General features: G+C 42.3%; 1 protein-coding gene and 1 non-coding gene across 4 annotated transcripts in view; one reads left to right on the plus strand and one right to left on the minus strand.

Moving 5' to 3' along the window:
- The window catches only part of RNF145 (ring finger protein 145), a 106,902-nt gene that overhangs the window by 53,907 nt on the left and 33,655 nt on the right, over window positions 1-19,340 (minus strand). The gene's annotated exons all lie outside the window — the stretch shown is intronic.
- On the plus strand, window positions 17,944-18,070 carry LOC123574271 (small nucleolar RNA SNORA68). The gene has a single exon (XR_006699157.2). It is a non-coding gene; the product is annotated as a small nucleolar RNA SNORA68 (small nucleolar RNA).

A 19,340-nucleotide genomic window follows, 5' to 3' on the forward strand; every position in this document is an offset into this window, starting at 1 on the left:
GAGTGCAGTGGCGCGATCTCGGCTCACTGCAAGCTCCGCCTCCTGGGTTCACGCCATTCTCCTGCCTCAACCTCCTGAGTAGCTAGGACTACAGGCGCCCGCCACCGCGCCCGGCTAATTTTTTGTATTTTTAGTAGAGACGGGGTTTCACTGTGGTCTCGATCTCCTGACCTTGTGATCCGCCCGCCTCGGCCTCCCAAAGTGCTGGGATTACAGGCTTGAGCCACCGCGCCCGGCCAGAAGTGGTGTGTTTATAACTGCCCAATGGCAGACTATTCAGGAATCGAAAGGTTATCTTCCTTCCTGTCTAAATGCATCCAACATTGAGGAGGAAGTCAGCACAAAGTTTGAAAGAGTGCATATATGTTCCAGTTCTAGCCATTCCAAAAGGCTCGCTCCTGAATTCCTGATACAGCCAACTATTGCTAATAGTCACATAGAAATAGTCTTCTGTTGCAAATCCGCAGACAACTGATGGCCAGTTTATTATGCACTGCCTTCTAAATCTAGAGAATATCATATAACAGATTTCACATGATGGGGCCAAAATCCAAAGAACCATGGATAGCCAACACTGGGAGTATGAGGGAGAATTTTCATGTCTTCATTTATTCACACACTTTTTTGTTCCTAATGTTTTCTGGGCACTTTGAGGTTTTCTTTATCCAATTCAAACAACCAGATATTCAAAGATATCTAATTCAATAATCAACTTCCTAATTAGAAGAGTCTAGATAATATATAGAAGCCATTCAACCTGGCTACCCTCCTGGTTTGATTTTGAGAGCCAACTCTACAAGGAAAACTATAGTTTTGTTAGGCAACATTATGCAGTAAGGGGAGGTTCACTCTATTTTTCATGTATATATGTGTGTGTGTATATATATATACACACAGCTTATTTGACATATAATCCACCTGTTTAAAAGTGTACAACTCAGTGGTTTTTAGTATATTTGCAGAGTTGTATAACCATCACCACAATCAATTTCAGAACATTTCATCATAACCTCCCGCTGGGGAAAAGAAAACCCATATCCATTAGCAGTTACTTACCTTCTTGTCCCAGCCCTAAGCAATCATTAATCGTTCTGCAATCACTAATCTTTCTGTCAGATTTGCATGTTCTGGACATGTCATATAAAGGGGATTATACAATATGTAGTATTTTGTGTCTGGTTTATTTTACTTAACATAATCTTTTAGGTCCATGCATGTGTAGCATGTATTGGTACTTAATTTTCTTTTCTTGCCAGATAAAATTCCATTGTATAGATAGATATATCATGTTTTGTTTATTCATTCATGAGTTGATGGACACTTGAGTTATTTCCACTTTTTGACGTTTATGAGTAATGCTGTTACGAACATTCATGTACAAGTTGTTGTGTGGACACGTTTTCATTTGTCCTGGTAGAATTGCTGGGTCATATGGTAACTCTATGGTTTCGCTTTTTGAGGAACTGCCAAATAGTCTTCCAAAGCAGCTGCATCATTTTACATTCCCACCAGCAGTATATGAGGAGAGATTTACTCTTCCATTCAGATGCCTCCTATCTGTTAACTATGGGACCCTGTGCCAAGTGTATGTAACTTAAGAACACCTCCATTTATTGTCTGTAAAATAGGGATGGTGATAGTATCTACTTCGCAGGGTTGTTGTGAAAAATAAATGAAATGATGTGTGCTAAAATTCTTTGTACCTCAATATTATGTATGCAATATTCAGATAAGGCTTACAGCTCTTACACTGTGACCAGGTCCTGGATTCTTTTTATGTCTCACATTCTCTTTCTTGTGTTGGCTAAATCTTCCATTGGTTCTTTCTTTTTGTATCCCAGATAGCTGCCAGTAAATCCCTGGGATTACAGGTTTCCTTTTTTAGGTCTAGCAGGAAAGAGAAACTTTGCTCTTCTCATGGTTCAATCAAAACCTCTGGTGTTTAGTCTTACCCCTGATTGGCCCAATGTGGCTCAATCAAAACCTGTGGTGTTTAATCTTACCTTCTGTACTATGAGGTACAAAGTCCTCAAGAGTTTCCCCTCCTTTTTTTTTTTTTTTTTTTCCGAGACAGGGTCAAGCAGTCCTCCCACCTCAGCCTCCTGAGCAGCTAAGACTACAGGCATACGCCACCGCACCAGCTAATTTTCGTGTTGAGACAAGGTATTGCCATGTTGCCCAGGCTGGTCTGGGCTCAAGTGATCCACCCACCTCAGCCTCCCAAAGTGCTGGGATTACAGGCATGAACCACAGCACCTGGCCTAGTTCCCTTCCTTCTATCTGTAGTATTTGGTTGTCAACTTTTATTATTCTCTAATAGGGTGATAAAGATTAAATTGTAACTTTATATTAACACTAAGTGATTCATACTCATAGCTGGTGCTGAATAAACACTTTTCGTGGATAATTGAAAACAGCAATAGAACTTATATTGTTTTAACACCAAAATAAATTTATTTCTTTCTCCCTGGTACGGAACTAATACCTGAGACTATAAGAAGAGAAAGCATAGAAATAAGTCAGCTTTTTTGTTTGTTTGGAATTTTCAGATTTTTCTGAAAACATTTTTTATTTCCCCAACATTTTAAGAGTTTCAAACATAAAGAATTAAAAGAATATTTTAATGATCACCCATATGCATACAATCTAGATTCAACAATTGGTAATTTTTGCATGTTTTGTTTACCTATGTGTGTGTGTCTTTTGCTAAGCTATTTTAGAGAGCCACAGACATCAACACAATTCACTCCTAAATACTCCAACCTGCTGCTTCTAAAACTTTTACCAATTACCATTACCGTACCTAAGAAAATGGAGTATAGTTCTCTAAATCCTCTACTGCCCAGTCAATACACAGATTTTCTCAGTTCACCTCAAAATATCTCTAAAGAAGATCCAATCTGACAAGCCAGCTTTGCTTTTCATCAATCTGAGCACCTGTGATTGTTTAGAATCACTAACATTGGCAGAAAAAAAATTGCATTTTTGCTGTTGTTCTCAGATTTTAGCTCAACTGGTACCTCTGTTCTACTCAGCTACTTTCTTTGCCTTGGTTCTGATTAAGCCTGAGGTAGGGAGTAGTGCAAAATTGTGTGTTGTTGTTTATGTGTGATGATATTCAATTAAATAAAATGGACATTGATTGTCATAGACATTTGTTAGCTACCTCCTCACTATTCTTCTTCTCCTGTTCTTCTTTCAAATACCAACTTGAACCTTGAATAAACAGATGGTCTGTTGGCCACTGACCAGGAATGGGATCCACCAGTTTATCCTTTCTCCCTTAGTGCTTAGTCCAGGGAAGGACCCGTGAGCCACATTGGGCCAATCAGGGGTAAGACTAAATACAAGAGGTTTTGATTGAACTATGGGAAGAACAAAGTTTTTCTTTCCTGCTGGACCTAAAAAAGGAAACCTGTAATCCCAGGGATTTACTGGCAGTTATCTGGGATACAAAAGGAAAGAACCAATGGAAGATTTAGCCAACACAAGAAAGAGAACCTGAGACATAAAAAGAACCCAACACCTGGTCACATTGTATGAGCTCTAAGCCTTATCTGAAGCCGGCATGCCCACCCCCTCACTCTTTAATTGATATTACCCAATAGGTTACCTTTTTTGGCCTAAGCCAATTTGGGTTGTGTTTTCTATTATTTACAGTTAAGGGTCACAAGGCATTCAATCCTTATAATTTGCTTGTCACCCATCCCTGGGTATAATATGCTGCTATGAATATAAGGAGGTAACTAATAATAATAATGTTAAGTACATAAAAACACAATTGTACAGCTCCACATACTCTTATGAATACAACCATTTAACCACTGTCCAGAAATATAAGCTTGTCCACACCCCAGAAGATCCTCACATGCCCCTTCATTCACAGGTGTCTCACTAGCCCCAAAGGTAATCATTTTCCTGACTTTAGTCACTTTCTTTTCTTTCTTTGACCACCTAACTATGAATTCCTAAAAACTGTAGTCTAGTTCTGCCTGTTCTTGATTTTTTTCCTTTTTTTTTTTTTTTTTTTTTTTGAGGCAGAGCCTCTCTCTGTTGCCTAGGCACAATCTCGGTTCACTGCAACCTCTGCCTACTAGGTTCACATGATTCTTCTGCTTCAGCTTCCTGAGTAGCTAGGATTACAGGCATGCACCACCATGCCCAGCTAATTTTTGTGTTTTTAGTAGAGACGGGGTTTCACCATGTTGGCCAGGCTGGCCTTGGACTCCTGACCTCAAATGACCCATCCACCTTGACCTCCCAAAGTGCTGGGATTACAGGCATGAGCCACCATGCCCAGCCTAGATATTCTTTTGTGACTAACATTCTTTTCTGCTTAACATTGTGAGATTCAATTATGTTCTCGTGAGGCTACAGTTATTTCATTTTCATTGCAGTATAGAATTCTGTCATATGAATAGAACATGATGTAATCATCCTGGTACTTACGAACATTGAATTTATGAACGTTAAAGTTTCAGTTTGGAACTACAGGTATGGTGAATCATGCTGCTATCAACATTTTTGCACTTGCCTTCCTGGTGACCACATGTACACATTTCTCTTGAATTGCTGGGCCACAGGGCTACCTATCTTCAACTTTCTTAGGTAACTCCAAACTGTTTTCCAAGGTGATTGCAGCACTTTACTTGCCTAACAGCAATCTGGTTCCTGTTGCCCTGTATCCCAGCCTATGATTGGTGGTGTCAGACCTTTTAATTTTAACCTTTCTAATGGGGTTTTTAACTTGCATTTTCCTAATTGCCAATAAGGTTAAGTACTTTTTCGTATTTGGGGGCCTTTTAAGATTTCCTTTTTGATGAATTGCTCAAGTCTTTTACCCAGTTTTCCCTTGGGTTGTCCTTTGCTTGTTGTTTTCTTTTGTAATTCTTTTCATATTATGAATGCAAGTGTTCTGTCAATTATGTGTCAAGCAAAATGTTCTGTTATATGGCTTCCCTTTTTAGTCTCAAAATGATGTCTTTTGAGGAAGATTAATTTTTAGTTTAAATTTAATTTTTTTATGTGTAATGCTTGTTTTAAACCTGTTTTTTCTGTGCTCTACAGCACCATCTCTGTCATAAAGTGAGTGTGCATATCTGAATAGATCTGTTTCTGAACTTTCTATTCTATCCCACTGGTTTCTTTGTTTATCCTTGTGCTGACACCAAACTGTTCCAGTTACTCTAAGAAGTTGATATGTGGTAAAGCACATCTTCCTACTTAGTTTTCTTTGTTTTGTTTTGTTTTCGGGAGGTTCTTGGCTCTTTGCATTTCCATATCAATTTTGGAATCAGCTTGTTGAGTTTCCCAAGATCCTGCTGAAGTTTTTAGTTTCCACATACAAGTCTTACATATCTCTTATTGCATTAATTCCACCATACTTGGGGTTTTTTTTAATGCTACTGCTATTGGTAATTTACTTTGACTTTTTTTTTTTTTTGAAGAGAAGTCTCCCTCTTTCACCCAGACTGGAGCGCAGTGGCACAATCTTGGCTCACCGTAACTTCCACCTCCCCAGGTTCAAGTGATTCTCCTGCCTCAGCCTCCTGAGTAGCTGGGATTACAGTTGCCCACTACCATGCACAGCTAGTTTTTGTATTTTTGGTAGAGATAGGGTTTCACCATGTTATCCATGCTGGTCTCAAACTCCCGACCTCAAGTGATCCGCCCAACTCGGCCTCCCAAAGTGCTGGGATTACAGGTGTGAACCACCACACAGGCCGGAAATTTGCATTTTATTGTATGTTAGGCTTTCAGGATATAACAGTAAATCTCAAGAGTTTCTGACCCCAAGACCTTCCAATGTCTTGGAGCTGGGGCAGACATATAAATGATGTGGGTTGGTTATCACAGATATACAAAGTGGTGTGGGTTAGTTATCACAAATATGCAAAGTGGTGTGGGTTAGTTGTGATAGAGGTGAAACAATGTTACCATGAAAATGCAAATAGTGTGAAGTGGGTGGGATTAGCCCATTTGTGAGTTCTTGAGGTGGTGGGGAGAGACATTCTGAGTGTTGAAAAATACACAGGAGTCAGCTGACCGGGTGCAGTGACTCACGCCTATAATCCCAGCACTTTGGGAGGCCAAGGTGGGTGGATCACCTGAGGTCAGGAGTTCAAGACCAGCTTGACCACCAGGTGAAACCTTGTCTCTGCTGAAAATACAAAAAGTAGCTGGCCGTGGCCGGGCACGGTGGCTCATGCCTGTAATCCCAGCATTTTGGGAGGCCAAGGCGGTTGGATCACCTGCGGTCAGGAATTTGAGACCAGCCTGACCACCATGGCGAAACCCCATCTCTACTAAAAAAAATACAAATATTAGCCGGGCGTGGTGGCATGCACCTGTAGTCCCTCCCAACTACTCAGGACTCTGAGGTGGGACGATGACTTGAGCCCAGGAGGCAGAAGTTGCAGTGAGCCGAGATCATGCCACTGCATTCCAGCCTGGGCAAAAAAGCCAGACCCAGTCTCAAAAAAAGAAAAAACAAATCTTCAAACAACCCATGGAGAGTCAACAGCTTCTCACAATAGTTGATCAGTTATAAAAAGCCAGCTAGCTTCTACCAGTTAAGATATGAGTAGCAGTGGTGCCGATTGTTCAGATTCTATGAAATTACTGCTCCTATGTGTTATATATTCTATGATGTGAAGCAACCTGTGCACCCTGCAAACCAAGGTCCCTTCTAAATCAATGCATGGAGTAGTTTCATGGAGTAATAGGAGAATCGGTGATGTTATGGGTCCTCTTTTATCAATTATGTCACTTACTGGTGGATATCCATATACTCTTTTTAATAAACTGCTATATCTTAAAAAAAAAAAAAAAAAAAAAAAAAAAGATGTGCAACCAGAAGAGAAAGAATCAAGTTTAGGCACCTGCCAGATGCAGACAACCTGAAGACCACCAGCAACCTGCATTGCCTCAGCTGGCTTCTGCCCAAGTGCAGCTGCTGGTGCCTGGGGAGGATTTAAGTGGGGTAGAGAGAGCATAAGGTGACCACAGGCCCTCACAGGTGCAGAGAACTCTCACTTTTTGAATGGAGATTGAGGCATTTAATTAATATCTCGACACATTTCTAATTACCAAAGCCAGACTGATTTTTTACTTAAAGTGAGTAGGACTGCCCACTAATTAAGAATTCTTGATATCTGTCCAAGTTTCCATTGGAAGGCAGAGAAAAATTACTCCTTCTGAATACTTAAAGCGATAGTGAGTGATAAAATCAGATTGCATTTTGATTGCATCATGAATCTTGTTACTTCCAGAGTGTAAAGTTCATATAAGAAATGATACACAAAACAATTACGATTGGATCTCAGATTTACAGAGGGAATGGAGGGAAAGATGAGGTAAGCTGGGGCCAGTCCAGGAGTTAAGGAGGGATTTTTCATGCCATGCAAAGGAGTTTGGACTTTAACACGGAAATCAGGGAAATGCTGAGGAGTTCACTTAGGAGAGTAACATTTAGGGCATTTACTATGTTTTAGGTCCTGTACTAGGTGGTTTACGTGAATTATCACGTTTAATTATCATGAAAAACCTATGAAGTAGATAGTATAATTATTGCCATTCTGAAAATGAGAGAACTGAGGCATAGAGAGGTCAAGTAACTTGTCCAGAGTCACACAGTTAGCAGCAGCAGAACTCAGATACAACCCAGACTCGTCAGGGTTCTATGTGTATGTCCCCCATTATGCTGCACCTGCTTCCTGTCCCACTGATATGCCAGGATAGGTGATGAGTTTATTCAGAGTCTAGAACTCAAGCCCCACTGGTGTCTCCTTAGTAATGAATGAATGATTATTTTACCTGAAATGACTATACAAACAAAAGGCAATAACACTTCAGGAATCTTCCCTGTGAGTTTTCTTTGTTTTTATTTTTTGAGACAAAGGCTCACTTTGTTGCCCAGGCTGGAGTGGAGTGGCGTGATCTCTGCTCACTGCAACCTCTGCCTCCCAGGTTCAAGCGATTCTGCCTCAGCCTCCGGAGGAGCTGGAACTACAGGTGTGCGCCACCACTCTCAGCTAATTTTTGTATTTTTAGTAGAGATGGGGTTTCACCATGTTGGCCAGGCTGGTCTTGAACTCCTGACCTCAGGTGATCCACCTGACTCGGCCTCCCAAAGTGTTGGGATTACAGGCGTGGGCTACCGTGCCAGGCCCCTGTGAGTTTTCTTTGATGTCTGATATGGTTTGGCTGTGTCCCCACGCAAATCTCATCTTGAATTGTAGCTCCCATGATTCCCACATGGGAGGTAATTGAATCATGGGGGCAGGTTTTTCCCATGCTGTTCTCATGATAGTGAATAGGTCTCATGAGATCTGATGGTTTTATAAAGGGCAGTTCCCCTGTATACGGGCTCTTGCCTGCTGCGATGTAAGACATGCCTTTGCCCCTCCTTCACCTTCCGCCATGATTGTGAGGCTCCCCTAGCCATGTGGAACTGTGAGTCTATTAAACCTCTTTTTCTTTGTAAATTACCTAGTCTCAGGTATGTCTTTATTAGCAGCATGAGAACAGACTAATACAATGTCTCCACATTGTTTCACAAAATAAGAACGTTTGCTTTGAGTCATAGACTTCTGAGAAGAGTGCGGCTAATGAATAACTCTTTCTGAATAGGAAATGGAGGTGGCAGCTAGGAGAGTGCGGACTAGAGTTACTCTAACTGGGTTCAAAGCCTGGTTCTGCCTCTTACCAGCTGTGTGACCTTGGCCAAGGTACTCAACTTTTCTTTGCCTAATTTCCTATTTAATAACACCTACCTCGTAGGATTTTGTGGTTAGATGTGTCATTATACATATAAAGTACTTAGAACAATGCCTTGCACAAGGAAAGCAGCATTGCTATCCTTGTGCTCCACAATCCCACTGCATTGTCCTGATACATTTGTTTCCCACTCCCAGAGGGGCATGCTCTGCTTTCTTCTCAAACCTTCCACACCACCCATCCTCTCTCTTCCACTATTTTCAGCTCAGTGAGTAGCTGAGAAAATCGAAGTGATCCATCAAATCCCTTGTCTATCCACCATGAAATGACCAGACCGTAGCAATATTTTAGGCCTTCTTTCTTGTACCTTGGTAGAGGTTCCCTGGCTTCACCCATAGATCAGATCCTCTACTAGCAGTCTGAATCTCAGCCTCTTGTTTTTTTTTCCCAGCATTTAAAATCTGAAATAAATCCCTTTCTTTCTCGTACCATCAAGTCCCCTCTCTACTGAGTCATTTCCACTAGCATACAAACATGATTAGAATGGCAGTTATTTAAAAAATGTGTCCAAACACAGTGGCTTGCACCTGCAATCCCAACAGTTTGGGAGACCAAGGTAGGAAGATTGTGTGAGGCCAGGAGTTTGAGACCGGTCTGGGCATCCTTGTAAGATCCTACCTCTACAAAAAAATGTTTTTAATTAGTTAAGCATGGTGGCACACACCTTTAGTGCCAGCTATTGGGGAGGCTGAGGCAGGAGGACTGATTGAGCCCAGGAGTTCAAGGCTGCAGTGAGCTATGATTGTGCCACCGCATTCCTGCCTGAGTGACAGAGTGAGACCCTGTCTACAAAAAAAAAAAAAAAAAAAAAAAAATCCCTCCTTTGACTTCATGCCTCACAACCTTCAGCTCCACTTCACTACAAAAAATATCCTAAAAAGTTGTCTATAGCAACTGCCTCAACTTCCTACCTTTTATTCTCTCCTTAATCCATTTCAATCAGAATTCTACCCCAAATATTTCACTGAAAGTTTTCTAGCAAGATCATGAAAGACTTCCTCACCAAATCCAGTGGTCCCTTGTCAGTACTGATCTTATTCTACTTGTCACCAGCCATTTCAAAGAGTTCACCATCTCCCCACATTTTTTTGTTTGTTTGTTTTGTTTTGTTTGAGATGAAGTTTTGCTCTTGTGGCCCTGGCTGGAGTACAGTGTCACAATCTCAGCTCACTGCAACCTCTGCCTCCTGGGTTCAAGCAATTCTCATGCCTCAGCCTCCCGAGTAGCTAGGATTACAGGCATGCGCCACTACACCTGGCTAGTTTTTGTATTTTTAGTAGAGATGGGGTTTCACCATGTTGACCAGGCTGGTCTCGAACTCCTGACCTCACGTGATCCACCTGCCTCAGCCTCCCAAAGTGCTGGGATTACAGGTGTGAGCCACCGCACCTAGCCAGTCATCTCCCCCTTTTAAAAACACTTTCTCCTCCTGATTTTTGCATTAGATGCCTAAGGCTGCTGTAACAAATGACTACAAATTGCATGGTTTAAGATAAAAGAAATTTATTCCCTTACAGTTTTGGAGGCTAGAATTTCAAAATCAAGGTTTCAGCAGGGCCGTGCTCTCTCTGAAGTCTTTAGGGAAGAATCTTTCTTGACTATTGCTAGCTTTTGGTCGCTCCTGCCAATCCTTGGTGTTCCTTGGCTTGTAGCTGCCTCACTCCAATCTTTGCCTCTGCCATCACATGGCCTTTTTGTAAGGACCCCAGTCACTGCATTCAGGACCCACTGTAATCAGTACGACCTCATCTGAACTTATTAGATCTAACTTATTAGGTCTGTAAAGACCCTATTTTCAAATAGGGTTACATTGTGAAATTCCAGATGGGCATGAATTCTGGGGAGAATACTGTTTAACCTACCACAGTTTCTGTGACTGCATGCCTTCCCGGTTTTTCTTCTACTTCATTAGCTGTTCTTTCTCACTCTCATTTGAGGGCTATTTTGCCTTAGCTGTAAGTGTTAGAGTGACCCAAGGCTTGGCTCAGGGCCCTTTTGCGTTCTCTAAACACACTGTCTCCTGAGGGGATATCATCCACTCCCATGGTTTTAAAATTCCATACCAAAATTTATGTTCCAGCCCTCAGCTGTACCCTCAGCTGTGTCCAAATCCCAGCCTCCTATTGATGATAGTAGTTAACACTTATTGGACACTCCCTATGTACCAGACCCTGTCTTAAGGTCTTTATATGTATTAACTCATTTAATCCTCACAACAAATTTACAGGGTGAGTACTGTTTTTATCCCCAATTCATAGATGAAGAAACTGAGGCACAAAGAGGTTCAAGCCTACATAGGTAGGAGCCAGGATTCGAAACTGGGTAAGCTGAGTCCAGAGTCTGCTCTCTTTACCACTACCTGTTGTTCTGCCTTTCCTCAGGGATCCGGGCTTATATATTCCAACACATACTCAACATCTGCACCCAGATGTCTAATAGGCATCTTGGAGGTGAATTAAATAGAACGTTGGACTCCTGCCCCTTACTTCCACCTTAATCTTTCCTTCCCTGGTCCCACATCTCAGCGTATGACACCACCAACCCAGATCTGGAAGTCAAGTTCAAATTTGATTCTCCTGTTTCCCCATGTACCCTAGTCTTCATTCCCGTGCCCAGCCAATCCATCAACAAGCCCTACTGGCTTGATCTCAACCATAGGTCTCCAGTCTGTCCACTTCTCTCCATTTTCACTACCGTCCTAGTTCATGCTGAGCTATCATTTCATGTTACTGCAATTAAATTCTACGTAGTCCTTTTGCTTTCACTTTTGTAGTCTACCCCTAACCCAGTGGCTAGATAAATTTTTGAAAGGTAATCAGACCATGACATGGCCCAGTTTCAGAGCCTTCCACGTGTCCCTCATGTTCAAAATGCATACTCCTATTCCTTGCCCACAGGGCCCAGCCTGACCTGGCACCTTTGCCTCTCTGCCCTCATCTCTTACCACTCTCCTCCTTAGTCCTCCAGCTTGAGTCACAGGCCTCACTTATGCTTTTCCAGGAACGCCAACCCATGCTTGCATCAGGCCCTCTGCACTTGTTCACCCTCCTGACAAAAATGGTAGCAGAAATGCTCCATCCTCACATCTTCCCTTCATTCAGACTTTGGCTCAAACATCACATGCTCAGACAGGACTTTTCTGAATCATTACTTTTTTTTTTTCTTTTAGGACAGGGTCTCACTCTGTCACCCAGACTGGAGTGCAGTGGCACCATCTCGGCTCACTGCAACCTCTGCCTCCTGAGTTCAAGGATTCTCCTGCCTCAACCAACCAAGTAGCTGGGATTACAGGTGCATATCACCACTCCTGGCTAATTTTTGTATTTTTAGAATGGGCAGAGTTTCACCATGTTGTCCAGGCTGGTCTTGAACTCCTGACCTCAGGTGATATGGCCAACTCAGCCTCCCAAAGTGCTGGGATTACAGGCGCGAGCCATGGCACCCAGCTTAGGACTTTCCTGAATCACTAATGTTGTTCTGTTGTCCCCTGATCACTTTCTATCACACACTGCCCTGTGTTTTTTGTTTGTTTTTCCTTTGAGACTGGGTCTCGCTCTGTCGCCCAGCCTGGAGTGCAATGCCATGATCTCAGCTCACTGCAACCTCTACCTCCCGGGTTCAAGCAACTCTCCTGCCTCAGCCTCCCGAGCAGCTGGGATTACAGGCACCTGCCACCATGCTCAACTAATTTTTGTATTTTTAGTAGAGATGGGTTTTGCCATGTTGGCCAAGCTGGTTTCGAACTCCTGTCCTCAAGTGGTCCACCCACCTCGACCTCCCAAAGTGCTGGGATTACAGGCGTGATCTGCTGCACCCAGCCTGTTTGTATTTTAATAGCTTTTATCACTATTTAAAAATACCTCATTTATGTTTTATTTATTTGGACAGAGAGCTTTTCATTTACATTTGTATCGCCAGTGCCTAGAATGGTGTCCAATACAGACTAATTACTCAATATATATTTTTAAAGGGATGAATGAATGAAGCTGAGTGTATAGACAAGTGAGGTCAATCATGGAAGGTTGTAGATCAGTTTTAAGGCATAGTTTGAAAGAGGGGAAGATGTTTTATTACAGTGGAGAAAGGACATTTTTAGCAAAGAAAACAATATATTCAAAGAAATGATCTGGTCTTGAATAAGTGACAGATAGAAGCTGATAACTGTATTAATTCAGGTGATATAGAAAGTTGGTGACTACAGGAATAAAATTAGCTTATCAGAGCAGGGAGTTATCACTTAGATATTGAATGTCTAAGGAGTTTAAATTCATTAATGACTTCAACTTTATTGATTTTCTTTTGGATGCAGGTTTTGTCTAGGTAGTTTTTGTACAATAATGAACAAGCAAGATGTAATCCCTGTCCTCGTGGTATTTACAGTCTAGTGGAAAAACTGACATCAAATACTATTCCATAAACATTAATACAAATGGTCAAAGTGTGTGCTGAGCTAATATTTTGGAAAATTACTCATTGTGTGTTTTGTCCCCAGCATTACTTGTTCTCCTTTGGCTCTTACCCATTCAATCAGCTCAGTTTTCTGCATGTATGACGCAGAAGATAGATGAATTGCAGAATCCAATGTATAACTAACAAAAACCTTGTCCTAGCTCTTGAGTTCCAAAATCCAAGTTTTCAGTAGGTATAGACTGTAACTTCTGTCATGAATACATGAATAGTGATTTGAGAAGATACTCAATGAATCAGAGCAAGGCTATTCTGGCCCAGAGACTGGCAACTTTTCCCGAGGATGGAGGAGAGTCAGAGGGAAGTGATTAGAACTTAGGTGGTGTTGGGTCTTTGCAAAATGGAGCATCCACCCTATGTCATTGCCCAGGCCAAGCTCCAGGGGATGACAAATTCAAGATTAGTTTGGACTTCATAAGAGCAGAGGAGACTGGTGCTCACATTCTCCAGGCCCAGCCCAGCAAGTTGACCAACATTGAGCAGAAATGGCTTTGTAGATGCCTTTGCACTTGGACTTTGAAACCTCACAGATTCCGCCTGTGCTTCTCTTTGGTGTAGAAGAGCAAAGTGATCTCTAGGCATACAGCACAGCATTGTTTTTCTGACAGCAAATCTGTCATTTTCCAAGGACCACCAATTCTCCAATTCTTTGATACCAACTGGGTGTCCAATAATTCAACTCAACTCTGACACCAGTGACCTGGAGTCAGTGCAGACCCCCCAAGTTATGGGCTCAGTTGCATAACAGTGCCTCCACTTCACATGTTAGCCAGATACGGGGCTCCAAGCTAACTGAACCTTTGCTCAATCAACTACAAATTTGGGGATTCCCATGACCCTCCCTGTATTAGTTCATTTTCACGCTGCTGATAAAGACATAATCATGCTGATAAAGAACAGCATGGAAAAGAACTGAGCACCTGATTCAATTACCTCCCACCAGGATCCTCCCACAACACACAGCAATGCAAGATGAGATTTGGGTGGGGACACAGCCAAACCATATCACTCCCCACCCTCCACCAGGTTTGATAATTCGCTAGAAAGACCCACAGGACACAACCACTGCAGTTTTATTATAAAGAATATGATTCAGAAACAGCCAAATGGAAGAGATGCATAGGGCAAGGAAGGGAGTTGAAGGTGGACAGAGCGCCTGTGCCCTCTCTGGGCATCCACCTGCCCAGCATGTCAATATGTTCACAAACTCAGAAGATCCCTAAACCTTGTTTTCAAGAGATTTTACTGAAGTTTCATTATGTAGGTGTGATTGATTGGCCATTGGTGATTGAACTCAATCTCCAGCCCCTCTTCCCCTCCCCACAGTTAGGGGTTAGGGGATGGGGCTGAAAGTCACCTGGTGATCAGCTCTATCCTGAATCTCTCTAGAGGTTAAGAATTCTCTCATTAGCATGTGGTCAGGTATGATTCAAAGAGGCATGCTATGAATTACAAAAGACAGTCCTATTAGGAAATTCTAAAGGTTTAGAAACCCTTATTCCCTGTGTAACTACTCCACCCAAGGCAAGTCTCAAGCTGTCCAACTTGATGTCACTGGGTTCACCTGGAACCCAGATGAAATCTCAGGAGGAAAGGGAAGGATGAGTACTGACTCTATCATTTTCAATTCGGGTTGAATAAGGGTTCAAATTATCAATTAAAGCCTACTCGTCCTTTCCCTCCCTCTCTCCCTTCTTTCCTCTCTCCCTCCCTTGCTTCTTCTCTGCCTTCTCTCTTTCCTTCTTTCCTTCCTTCCTTTCTTTTTTCTTTTCTTTCTCCTTCCTTCTTTCCTTTTCTTTTTCTTCTTTCTTTCTCTCTTTCTCTTTCTCCTTCCTTCCTTTTTTTTTTTTGAGATAGAGTCTCACCCTGTCACCCAGGCTGGAGTGCGATGGCATGATCTTGGCTCACAGCAACCTTCACCTCCCAGGTTCAAGTGATTTCCCTGCCTCAGCCTCCCCAGTAGCTGGGACTACAGGCGCATGCCACCACGCCTGGCTAATTTTTTGTATTTTAGTAGAGATGCAGTTTCACCATGTTGGCCAGGACGATCTCCATCTCCTGATCTCGTGATCTGCCTGCCTAGGCCTCCCAAAGTGCTGGGATTACAGGCATGAGTCACCGCACCCAGCCTCTCTTTCTTTTGTTCACAAAGTCAACAGTGGCTGAGTGCCCATGTGTTTCATGGTGCTTGTCTAGTATATTTTTAAGAGGTGGCACCAGGGTGCTTCTGCTAAAATGGGTCTGTTGTTCATGGAGGAGCTGGAGGTAATGGTTCTGGAAGTGTGGGGAGACCAAAGCTGACAGGGATCAGCCCTTTCAGTCCAAGTGGACACTGCTGCCTACATTATCTTCCTCACCTTCGTCAGCACCGTGTTGTTCTTGCTATTGCTCATTATCATCCACTGTTGCTGCAGCTGCTGCTCCAACTCCCCTAGATCCCAGAAGGTGAGCCCCCAGAACAAAAAATTCCAGTGGGTTGGGTAACTTGGCCCTGGAACCTTAACACCACGAGTCCCTGCCAGCCCTTTCCTGTAGGTCCCGCCTTGTAGCAAGTAACAATCCCATGCCTTGTGTTTACCTAGAAAAATTAATTAATTAAATTGTGAGTCACATGTTTAGAAAATAAGAATTTTTGCAGACCTGCGTTTGTAGATTGAGATCCATTCCTGTCATTAAGACTGATCTTACCATTGTAAATAGAGCTATACAAAACTACAAAGAGATTTGTGGAATCCCAACTGGATTCTATTTAAATATCAGTAAGAGCTGAGCTTGGCCTGCTTGGAAGAATAAGATAATTTAGAATAGAATAAAGCCATTCAAAGAGTAAATCAATCCAATCTCAAAGTGAAAGAACCTAGGAGAGGGGTTACAGACCCAGATTTCACTAGAATTAGGGATGTGAACATGGGACCCTTTCTGACTATGAAATTCCTATAACTAGGCCTCATAACTGGGCCTCAGTATGTTGGGAGAACACAAAACCCTGAATCCCAGCCAAATCCAGGGTCAATTTGTATCCTCAGTGACCTCCTCCTGAAAAATAACACCAAATGTTTGGTGTGGTATAACTATCTGCTTCATCTGCCCATTTTAATTCTAGGAGGATCTGTAACTGAAAATAAAGAGTGAATTATGAAAACTGATTAAGCCAAACCCATTGTATTCATATATTCATGGTAAGTTGAGAAATACCTTGTGCACTTGCTATTTAGAATATATGTAATGATTTGGAGAATTTATTAATAGCAGATGAGCAAATCAAACAGAATTGCTTTATGATTTAATATATAATATTTAATTGAATAATTGATTAACTTCTGACTTCAAGTTCAATGTATAAGAAAACTTTACTAAATTTAAAGATATTATTGGAACATTCAGAAGAACCTAATATTCACCAAATTTATGTTTCATCTGTTAGAGTTACTTAAATTATTTTTGTTACACAGTTGAATGACTTGAAATGAAAACAAGTATATTAAATGTATGAATGTAATTTTTTAATGTTTAACAATTAAAACTGGCCAGGCACGGTGGCTCATGCCTGTAATCCCAGTACTTTGAAAGGCCAAGGTGGGTGGAACACAAGGTCAGGAGTTCAAGACCAGCCTGGCCAATATGGTGAAACCTCATCTCTACTAAAAACACAAAAATTAGCTGGGTGGTGGTGTGTGCCTGTAGTCCCAGCTCCTTCGGCGGCTGAGGCAGAAGAACTGTTTGAACCCCGGAGGCAGAGGTTGCATTTGCAGTGAACCGAGGTCATGCCACTGCATTCCAGCCTGGGCGACAGAGCGAGACTCTGTCTCAGAAAAAAAAAAAAAAAAAAAAAAAATTAAAATTAAGTTTGTAAATGGGCTTGCACATTAATCAAAGTCTCCCTTAAAAGTGACTGTTAAAGTCTCATGTATTCATTAATAGAACAATGTGATTTTTATTTTGAATTTTAAAGCTTAAGGACAAATAGTTTTTTGATCTTATAACCTTAAATGGAATATTAATATCTAAAAACCAAACTCATCATAAATCATCTTTTCTGGTCATAAAAACTGCCATCACTCATACCTAAACCCAAGAATCACTTTCTTTTTTTTTCTTTTTTTTCTTTTTTTTTTTGAGACGGAGTCTTGCTCTGTCACCCAGGCTGGAGTGCAGTGGCCAGATCTCAGCTCACTGCAAGCTCCGCCTCCCGGGTTTACGCCATTCTCCTGCCTCAGCCTCCCGAGTAGCTGGGACTACAGGCGCCCGCCACCGCGCCCGGCTAGTTTTTTTGTATTTTTAGTAGAGACGGGGTTTCACCGTGTTAGCCAGGATGGTCTCGATCTCCTGACCTCGTGATCCGCCCGCCTCGGCCTCCCAAAGTGCTGGGATTACAGGCTTGAGCCACCGCGCCCGGCCAAGAATCACTTTCTTTTTTTTTTTTTTTTTGAGACGGAGTCTCGCTCTGTCACCCAGGCTGGAGTGCTGTGGCCGGATCTCAGCTCACTGCAAGCTCCGCTTCCCGGGTTCACGCCATTCTCCTGCCTCAGCCTCCTGAGTAGCTGGGACTACAGGCGCCCGCCACCTCACCCGGCTAGTTTTTTGTATTTTTTTAGTAGAGACAGGGTTTCACCGTGTTAGCCAGGATGGTCTCGATCTCCTGACCTCGTGATCCGCCCGTCTCGGCCTCCCAAAGTGCTGGGATTACAGGCTTGAGCCACTGCGCCCGGCCAAGAATCACTTTCTTATTGTGATGATTTAAACAGATGCAAACAGCAAGCACATCTTGTCACCTTTGCGAGGCAGTGGCTGTGCCCCTCACAGTAAATTTGGAGGTTCTACAGCCCCAGTGAAAATTAAAAAAAAAAAAAAAAAAAGCCTGCCATCATTGACACCAAAACACTCATAATGACAGTACCCACTATAATGCTGAGAAGTGAGAAAATAATGTGCCATGAAAGAGACTAATTGAGGGGGCTTAATTTAGATCAGGGGTTCAAAGATCTCTCTGGAGAGTGCCTCATGAGCAGAGACTTCAGAAAGAAAGTTTAACCAGAGGAAGATGAAAAAGAAGAGCAGTCCAGGTGGGATCCTAGAGAGAGCTTGGTATGGCAGAGGAATTGAAGGAAGTTGGGAAGTTCAGAGAAGCTGGAACCAAGTGAGTCAGAGGGAGAGCGGCATGGATGGGACAGGAGAGGAAGCTGCAGTCAGATCATGCAGGCCTTTGGAGACCAGGTTAAACCATATGTTATATAAACACAAATATACAAATCCCTAAATGTAATGGAAAACCTCTGAGGATTTTAAGCAGAGGTCGGGGTGCTGAGTATGGTTGAATAGCCTGGGTATTGCACAACTTCATGTTGCACCAGTGGCATAGTTCCTGGTGTGGTGCAATATTGCCTCCGGGCAGGTAACACAATCAAATTGGTGTTAAACAATTACTCTGATTGCTGTAGGGAGAAGAACTATAGAGGTAAGAGTGGAACCAGGGAGATCATTTAACTAGTTAATGCAGACTCCAATCAAGTAGCCCAACATAGTATTTGTGGTGATAGGGAAAAGCGGACAGACTGTTTTTTTTTTTCTATTTCCATGGTAGACAGTAGAAGTCTGGGTAGATTTCTGAATCTGAGAATAGCCTGTCTTAAATGGTGCTTGAGAAAAATTAATCGTCCATCCAGAAATGTGCTAGAGCTGATATACAGCAGCTTATATTGGTTCAGTACAGACGATGGGGTCCACCTTTCCCCAGCTCCTCATTCAGTGACATCAAGTTGATAGCTTGAAATCTGCCTTGGTGGGAATATTTACACCATGGAGACTGGCAAACACTACCAACAGAGCTTCTTTCCCCTGAGAGCTGACTGTGAAACATTTACCAGCACACCAGTGCTTCCAGAGCTTTTTGCCATCTCAACACTAGAACACTATTTAAAGAATCACTGCATATAATATATGATGTCAAAGAACATTCATACGGTTCTTATGAAACCTTAAGAAAGGAATGGTTACGAGAGACACTGGGAAGAAAATATCTGTAAAACTTGGTGGTGCTTTGTAAATGGTGGGCATGGGAAGAGAGGAGCAGATCATATTTTCTTCCCTGGAATAGG

This window comes from Macaca fascicularis, chromosome 6 (genome assembly GCF_037993035.2).
Source record: "Macaca fascicularis isolate 582-1 chromosome 6, T2T-MFA8v1.1".
NCBI classification, from domain to species: Eukaryota; Metazoa; Chordata; class Mammalia; order Primates; family Cercopithecidae; genus Macaca; species Macaca fascicularis.